This window comes from Sylvia atricapilla, chromosome 11 (assembly GCF_009819655.1).
Source record: "Sylvia atricapilla isolate bSylAtr1 chromosome 11, bSylAtr1.pri, whole genome shotgun sequence".
Taxonomy (NCBI): Eukaryota; Metazoa; Chordata; class Aves; order Passeriformes; family Sylviidae; genus Sylvia; species Sylvia atricapilla.
The window spans coordinates 16875068-16884336 of record NC_089150.1 but is presented as its reverse complement, the minus strand read 5'-3'; the positions used below and the strand labels follow the sequence as shown (position 1 = coordinate 16884336).

Below are 9269 nucleotides of genomic sequence, written 5' to 3'. Positions count from 1 at the left end.
CGGTTAGATGAATTCAACATTCATCAATTAATTGCTTACAGATTATATATTTCCCCTCAGGTAGACAAAGATCTTAAGATATAGCTATCCTTAAGGTTTCAGCATTTTTTGATACAGACCATATGGATGTATTGGGTCTAAGCCTCATTCTTGGCATATAAGAATGAAAATGTTGCAGTTTCAAAAGAAAAAAGGGAAAGCAAAAATTTAAGGGAGAGAGAAGGACAGGGTCTTACATATCTTTCAAAAGAATTACAATTTTAGAGAAGAATTATCCACTCTAAATAACAAGCTCTTTCATTGCCAAACCTCTTTTATGTCCTAGCTTCAAGGAACAGCTTTCTATTCAAAACAAACAAATCCAAAACTTCTCTTAGGAAAGCAAACAGCCAGAAACCCAGGAGGGCCTGCTTTGGTAATTCTTCCTAAGCAGAAAGAGGGGAGAGGAACTGGGAGGAAACACAAAGCAACATCCCTGCTTCCAAAAGGCTGCTGAGTCATGTGACAGGCAGCCAGCTTCTCATTTTTGCCTGTTTTGTCCTGTCACATTGGAATGCAGCACGAACATCATATGCTACTGAGATCAATATTGCTGGTATATTTGCATCTCCCCCAAAGCAACATATTTTCCACAGTTTTTATTTCAAGTTCGACTGAATTACAGCGATTCTTGTAAGTTATCATCCTTCTAATGGCACAATCTGGCACTGGTGCTGCAGGAGCTGGGGCATATTATGAACTATTTCACTTTGTTAGCTGAGGAAATCCATTTAGACTTTAATGCTGAGTAGTACAATACTAACACAAGGAGACATTTAAACAGTTCAAGAAAAACACCTCTGTTTTCACTTTCACAGACATTAAACAGGGTTTATTTCCTTCTAGGACTCACTGAAGATTCTGCTATAGATGTGATAAAGCAGGAAAATACTCTTCATTAAAACTGTTCTGACACTTGACATCAGGAGATGCAGTTTTTAGTTAGTTATAATTGTGCCAAACTTTACTCATTTAGTCTGATCATTCTGATGCTGATCATCACCTGCGGGGTAATTATTCTTCCTTTGCAGACAGATGGTTTAGGTGGTTGTGACAACAAAGCCAGAGAATGGAAAATTGTTTGGCTAATATACAAAATAAGTTCAGACAACTTTTGAAAAGCAACCAATTCAATTTTCACCAAACTTTCAGTGCTGGGCAATGGCCATGCTGCTGCTGAAATCCACATTCCCAGTCCATTCACTTCCTCACCCCATCGTGTCCCAGAGCTCTCAGGCTGCTCTGCTAAGAAGAAGCCAATGACCACCTTGGCAGATGTTTAGAGAGCAGTCTCAAGAGAACTGCAGAACACCAGACAAGCCTTCAGGAGCTCCAAAGGGATAAGTTAGAATCATCTCCAGATTTAGAAGAATACAGAGACTCCAGAGCAAATAAAAAGGAATTCTCTCACTGTCAAAATGGCTCAAAACTTGAGTAATGGCTCTTACCTGCATTAATTTTTATGCATAAAAGCTTTGCATAAAACAGAAGACTGGTCACTCAAGTTAATCCAGTAGTCTTTATGCATAAAATATTATGTCTACTGCACTTTTCTGCAGAGATATTTTAATTTCCCTTTGATAGAATAAATGAATTTCAAGAAGAAGCCTTCTTTGTTTACTCCATATCTTAAGCAAAACCAAACAAAATAATCCTGCAGGTATTCTTTACTCTTTATGTTATTACTGTATTTCTATCACAATAAAATTCAAATCTAATCCAGTTCCAGCTGAGAAAGAGCAGAAAACATGAGCTCCTCTGGAGCCTTGTCGAAGGAAGGGAGGTCCCAAGCATCCACCCAGGGACAGGGCTGGAAGGTGCCACTGGAGCCAGGTGCTCACTGGCACATCACAAGAGGGACAGGGGAGTTTTCCCTGCCCAGTTGCTGACTGTGCAGAGCCAGGGCGCTGGAGAAAAACCCCTGCCCAAGGCAGAGTGAGGGCAGATGAGGTGATGGGGTGGAGCTGCACCGAGATCCCTCCAGGAAGAGAGAACTGGCAATTAAACATCAAACCAGGCCATTTTCCCAGGCCAGCAAGACTCTTAGACATGCTTACAAAAAGGGAAGAACTCCTACAAAACAGGCCTTTAGGTATTTGTATTTTAAACCCCTGGAGTCAGAATTTAAGGAGAGAACAACTGTGCAGAGAGAAGCCAAAGTTTCGTGAATATTCAAAAGGATCTTTTCTGTCACATCACACCCACACAGCGGCCATCAGAGATGGCAGAAGGGTTAAATACACCTCTCTGCAACAAAGGGGAAACGTCATTACTGGAGCCTCTTGCTCGGTGCTGGATCCACTTTATTCTGAAAATAGCATGTGCTAACTGGCAGGACTTTGCCAGCACAGCTGAATTAGTCAGAGAAGCTGTCAGGGAGGTGGGAAATCTCCAAGGCTCTTTGCGTGCTCCAGGGCTTGTTTCACTGTGGCACAATTACAAACACACAGCTGTAGGATCCGCTGTGCTGCTGGCTCTGAAACAATAGTTCAGAGTGTACTTTCTTCATGAATTTGGCAATTAATGCTAACAGGAGCTGCACACACACACACTGAAGAAAGCACAGGCCCAGTTTTCCCCCAGGTAAAAAAAATCTCACACAGATGGCCCATGCTCAAGGATAGAAGAAGTTCTTCAAGCATGCAGGTTTCAGAGTTACTAAAGCTGGCTGATTCTTTGAAGCCACTGCTCTTCTTCATTGCTCAGGATTAATAACAAATTTGTTATTGCAATACAGACAATCCATAGATTAATATCTAGGTGAATGTAAACCTTTTCAGAATATTCACACAAAGGATGGGTAATTACAGCAGAGAAGCCCAGTACCTTGCCTGAGGGGCTGTCAGCTCTCACAGAAGCGACCACATCAGGCCAATCAGTCATAGGCAGAAACTCAAAGATCAGGACTCAAGTCATGGTAAAAGGGATTCTGCAGATGAAAATCATGAGGTTTGAGCTAAGCTGGCCTTTGAAACTTTTAATCAATCACACATGCATAGTCTATTTGTACATAAATTATACTGCATATTCTTTCCATATATTTTGCATAAAAAGTAAAAGGGGTTTGTGCATTGAGACCTGGCGGTTCCCAGATTTTTATTTAGCAAGGGGTCTGGGGGAATTCTTAAAAGAGGAAAAAGGAGAATGCAGGAAATAACTGCAAGAACAAGAACATGTACATGGAAAAACGATGATGAGATCATTAGGCAACCTTAAGAAATTAGCTACTGATTAGTTCCTAATCATGGGTGTTGTTCTCACCACCTCTGTCAGAAGTCTGGTGGTATAACATTACCAGCAGTAACCACTCACACATCCTGTGCTTTGCATTTCTGGAATTAAATCTTTTCTGATTCGCCCTGAGGATTTTGCTCTCTGGGAACAGACCAGATGGGCTCTTGGAGATCTTGAAGTCGTGGGAATAGTTCCTAAAGCTAATGAGAGTTATGAAATGCAAAGGTTGTATGAAGGCCAAATGCATCTCGAATGACCAATGAACAGTTCTGGAGGCTTCAGGTTTTCCTTTCTTCTCTTCCTTGGCCTTCCAGGAGCAGCATGTGAAATACCTGAGGCTGTGCTACGGCCAGGCTGAGCAGCCCAAACTTTACTGACCTCAACTAAGCCTCCACTGCCTGACTACAGGTAACAAAAGCCAGGCTACAGAAGCTCAAGTTGCCATAAGACAACCCAAACCAGCTTGTCCCACTGGGGTTTGGGAGGGTTTAACACCCAACAAATCCAAGCTGAGGGACTCCTGCCTTACACCTGTCAATAGCTCAGTCCTTAGACTCCAGCCTGAGCAGTGCTTGGGCCTGACCTCAGTGCATCTGGTTCTTATGCATCCTGCAGGTTAGACAGTGTCTTATTAAATGAGACTAAAATATTCTAATGTCAGCTTCATACTTTGCCTTCATAACTGGTGGATTAATTTGTAGTTACACTCACTTGAATTATTTTGTTGTTTCAGTCTAAGCTGGATCAGTTTAGTTACTGCATTTTTCACCTTGGAGCAATTTATGTGTATTCTATTTTCAATAAAAACTATTAAAAGCGTGGAAAAATTACATTTCCTAGATTATATGATAGGCTATGGACACACTGGCATAGACAACCTCAGATAAGAAATTTCTAAGGTACTTGGCTTTGCTTATAATGTAAAATTTATTTATATCTAAAGGGAGCTATGACCTGAATGCCACAGTCCACGCCTGTGAAAAACAGACAATGTAGAAACAGAGGAGAAACAATGGAATTATGAAATTGGAAAAGGGACCAGTATAAAAACTGTAAGATGGGTTTTTTTGTTTTTTTTTTTTTTTTTTTTAAGGCTAAAACCCTTACAACTGTTCTGAATGGGGAAATGCTGTGCACCACTACTGGTGTTCATCAGCTTTGCATCTGGGACCATGTTTATTTAGTATTTTAATGAATAGTGTTGGTTCAAAAAGTAGAGGAGCACTTGTGGCAGTTCCTGATGACTGAGGGAGGCAGAGTCATCATGTGCTGAGGCTACAGCATATGCACAGGCTATTACATACAGGAATTTTATTTGTGGAGGATCTTGTTTAAGAGAATAAATAAGGATTAAAATTTAATAATTCACAGCTACTTGTAATAAAATAAAAAGGTTACCATGAGCCTTAGCCTTACCTGTGTCCAGTGACAGAGGAAAATCCTTCTCTTTATTAGGAAAGGTGAAGCTGATCCCAAGTCCCCCGTGTACCATGGGCAGGACATGGGAGTGCACAGCTGAGGAGAGAAAAGTCAGGAGAAGACAGAGAAATATCTACCACTGGGTAATTCACCTCCTCTAGAACTCTGGGAGTGGGGTTTTATAAGGAATAATTCCCTCAGTGAGGCCACCTTGAGGGACCACTATAACAAGATGAAGAATGGAAAGCCTGTCTTTTTTAAGAAGAGAACAGTCAGCTTCTCTATAAAAAAGGTGAAGAAGAGAGTTATTATTTGTTTAAAACACTTTAAAAGGACAAATACTCAGACAAATGAGGAGGAAAGGCTAAAACATCTGCATCCCAAATCAATGGCCAGAAACTGGCTGAAGTAAAATGAAAGCTGAAGCAAGTTTCTGTTACAGTTCTCCAAGAAGAGCTTCAGGGGCAACTTAGATTTCTGAGACTAAGCCTAATCCACTTGCCAGAAGGATTTATACTGATATGATTGCTCATGATAGGAATGGCTTGGACTCTTGACCCAAGTGATGCCTCTTCCACTCATTTCCTTGGAGCTTTAACAGAGAGTGGATTTCCTCAGGGCTGGCTCGGTATCACTGTGTGTTATCTGACAGAAGACAATGTGCTGCTTCAAATCTGATGACACATGGCTGGAATTTCAATTACACACTGCCATTTTAGAGGGCTCCTGAACTCCTTTCAAAAGTCAGGCTGCAGTTTTTTTAAATGGATTTGAGGGAGATTTGTCAGAAGTGGAATATTTAAAATGACTACTCAGATTTCTTTAATTTTAATCCTAAGGTTAATTGAATACCAGTTAGTTGGTAAGCCCAGGGCAGAATTTCTGGCATTTTGGTTTCCCCTTAAGCAGTGGTTAGCAAGATCACATTCAGCCCATCAGATTCACTGCCAGTTTTAGGCTAACACAATATTGGTCATGGTGTCTTCCTAATATAAGACACTGAGCTGATAAACATCAATTCACCTCACAGGTAAATATTTCAGATGGAAAACCCTCTGGAGTTCTTCAGATAAAAGCTGTGTAAAATGTGATCTGTCATAAGATTGATACAGCTTGATTTGGGGTGCAAAGTAGGAGTTATGCTCCACTTGAATTTTCCCGGGTGGATCAAGTCATCTTTCTGCATTTTGGTGGCAAGAATTTTACAAGGCTACAACTCCTCAAAAATTAATCAAACTAGTTGAAAAGTTGACTTTTCATGACAACTGTAATAAATGGTGTGCATCTTCTGAGAGAAAGGAATTTGTGAAAGAGAATTGCACTTGCTAAACTCGTGTTATCAGAGATGTCTGTAAATAAAGAGTAAATAAACCTTTCTGCTATACAACCCTCAGCAGGGAACCTTAATGGCCAAAAATCCCCAAATAAAACAAAGCCACTTTACTGAAGCTTAGGAACTTCACTGGTGGTGTATATCCACATTCATTCAGATAAAAAATAATGAAATGGGGAGGAAAAGAAGTCACAGGATTGCCAAAGTCATTACAAAGATGAAAACATATTTTTGAGCTAGAAAAACACAGTTTCAGATGGAAGTTTTGGAAAGAATAAAACATCTACTTGTCCAAAGTTCAGAGCCTCCTAAGCATGAAAACAGTAAAATTGCCTTTCTGTTTTCTTATTGAAACAGAGAACAAACACAAAGAGAAAGCCAAAACCCAAACTCAATTCCAATCTCAAATTACGGAAACATAATGAACAGGCAATTTTAGTCAGTTTTTTCATCAAGAAAATGAACCACAAACCCAGATTTTTCTTGAAACACTACTCCTATTTTTTGTCTTTTCCTTTTCTTCCACACACAACCTCTTGACTGATTTGAAAACTCATCCAGATCCTACAAATCCACAAAACAGGAAGTTTGAAGGGAAAGCACTGATGTAACACACCTTCTCAGAACAACAGAGTGAGTCCTAATAAATAAACACGTGGAAAACCAGAATTGTTTTCAACCTGCACCACATTAGATACTGGGGTCTCTCAAGTGAGATGGGAATAAGAAGGTAATATTTTTATTAATATCAGAGCTTACAGAACTACCTCTGTCATGTCTCCATATAAATTAGCAGTAAAATACTGCATTTAAATCCATTTTTAGACAACTGCAAAACCCCACACCTCACTCTGTGATATACAATGCAGCCATAATTTAATTCCTGCAGAAATACATGACTGATTTTACTCTACCAGCAGGAGAGATGCCAATAAAAATACTCATTGGGCTGGACTCAGATGAGGAGAGCTCTGTGTGGGATGGAGAGGGTGATCACCCCTGCTCCCACTTGGGATCACACAGCTCATCCCTGAGAAAGAGCTCTCTGCTCTTTCAATTCACCAAAATTCACAATTCACCAAAAAAAATCAGGCTCCTCAAAGCAGGTGTGACAACAGAGAATATGGAGAGTGATGCAACACTTCGGCCAACCAACAGCAGAGACCAAAGTGTTTTCTCAAAAATCCAATCACCTCTGGGCTAACAAACTGACTTGCAAAGGAACCTCAAACCTGATATGTGTGGCTTCAGAATAAACCTGCACTGCATAGAGGCCCACGGAGTGAGGAGCTGAGTTAGTGCTGGGACTGGAAACAGCCAAGGGTGGCACAAACACTAATCAGCTTTACTGGGGGAAAAGTGGTTATGAATTTTATCCCTCCAAGGGAGCAGCAAATATCACCAGCCCTGAAATGAACATCAAACCGTGCATGGATGGCCTCTCCATCACTCTATGATGTTTTTCTCCCTCTTATTCTCTTCAGTCTCCTTGATTTGGTTTTGTTTTGTTGTGGTTTTTTTTCCTAGCCACTGGCAAATTTGTAATCTCATGGCAAGAGCACTTCCCTGGCAAAGGAGTGATAAAGGTTTGAAGTCCATGGAGTCCATGAGAGACAAAGAACCAAGATGTCTCTCACTGTCATGTGGGGCACTGACCACCACTGCTCTCCCTCCCAGCTTTGATCCTTCTTCATGCTGGTCCCAATAGTGCCTCTGTGTGTGTTCCACCAAGGTCAGGCGCCTCAGAGGCCAAAGACCCCTCAGTTTATTAATCCCAAAGGGAGAGCATTATGTACCAGGGCACTGGGCAATTATTTTGAATTTCATGGCATTCTCTCAGGAAGTGAGAGGTCAACACATAATTACAATCCCCTTGTCCTACTGCTGTCCTTTTGTAAGCACTGGAGTCTCAGGAAGGCCAGAAAGTGTCTGGTTTTTCTATGCATTGGCATTCTGAACAAGCAGAAAAACAGGAGATCAGTAAAAACTGTATTTTAGAATAAGTTACAGAGTTTGCTTTTCCCAGCTTCCAAAAAGGAAACAGCAGTTTACAGAGGAAGCAATCTCTTGTGTTCACATTAACTTTCTGCAGCTGTACTATGCAATGTTCTTGCATTAGAGCTTAAGGAATACTCAATGTCATCTTCTAAACATCCGTGGGATTTGGGCAGATTTCACGGGAGATTCAGGTTTGCTTTAGGAAAGAAACACAAGTACAAATTTACACATTGCAGAGTGCAAAACCACACCCAGCTATGCCACAAGAAGTGCCCAAAGAACCCAACTTACTAATTAAAGCGCACTTCTGGAGGAAGGAACGAAAGGCTTTTTCCTTCTCCCTGGTCCTAAGAAGCCCTTGAAGCCAATCCTGCCCTTGTGCAACATCACCTTCTTCAGAGCAGCCACCCAGGCCCAGGCTCCAGCTGAATGAGCTCAGCCAGAGCCAAGGGAGGAGCTGTTGTTTGTAGCAGTCAGGAACCAGGTGCCCTGTGAGTATTTCTCAGTTCCCTAAGTGATGGAGCTCCTGTTTCTCCCTGAGCACTCACATCCCCTCACCAACACTCTCCTGCACACTGCTCACAGAAATATTTTACAATGCAAATAGAACTCTGAAGTTTGATCTACAATAGCCTGTAACTGTTCTTTTAGCAGTGGGCTTAGAAACAGGCCCTAAACTCCCTGGAAACCCCCAGATCACAAACTGGTAACTGCTCTGAGTCAGGAAACGTGGTCTCTGTCTCTAGAAACCACGGGCTGGAGACCTGGGGACTGAAATGAGTTACAAATCATTCCCTTCCTCCTCACACAGCTCTTCCATTTACTCATCGATTTTAATGGTGAATAGTTGCTTTGCTGCTGGACTAACTGGGACAGAACTTTTAAACTAGCCACAATATTAATCTCTTAGTGTGTGGACAGAAGTTTAAGTGCAAATAATATTTACACATTTACTATCAATTACAAGATTTTCTTACTCAAAACATTCTGTATGAACAGAATAAACACAAACAAGATGAGTTCTTGTTCCATTTTTCTGATGTCTGTTCTTATGAAGCTCTTCCAGCGTTTTTCACTGCACTTTAAAAGCTGGATTTGGTTTCACCACTGTCTGAAATCAGGGGACCCTGGACTTCCAATTCCCACAATTTTTTGTCTCAGTTGCAATTCCTATTTGAAGTCATCCCACTGTGCTCCCTGGGATGACTAAGAGTTGAGACCCATCAGTCCTAGCTGCAAAAGCTGC

General features: G+C 41.2%; 1 long non-coding RNA gene across 1 annotated transcript; it reads right to left on the bottom strand.

Annotated features, from left to right (window-relative positions):
* Positions 1–2327: 2327 nt before the first annotated feature.
* On the bottom strand, positions 2328–6379 carry LOC136366174 (uncharacterized). Its single transcript, XR_010744484.1, has 2 exons — positions 4690–6379; positions 2328–2968 (listed from the first exon to the last, which is right to left on the bottom strand). It is a non-coding gene; the product is annotated as an uncharacterized lncRNA (long non-coding RNA).
* Positions 6380–9269: the final 2890 nt, after the last annotated feature.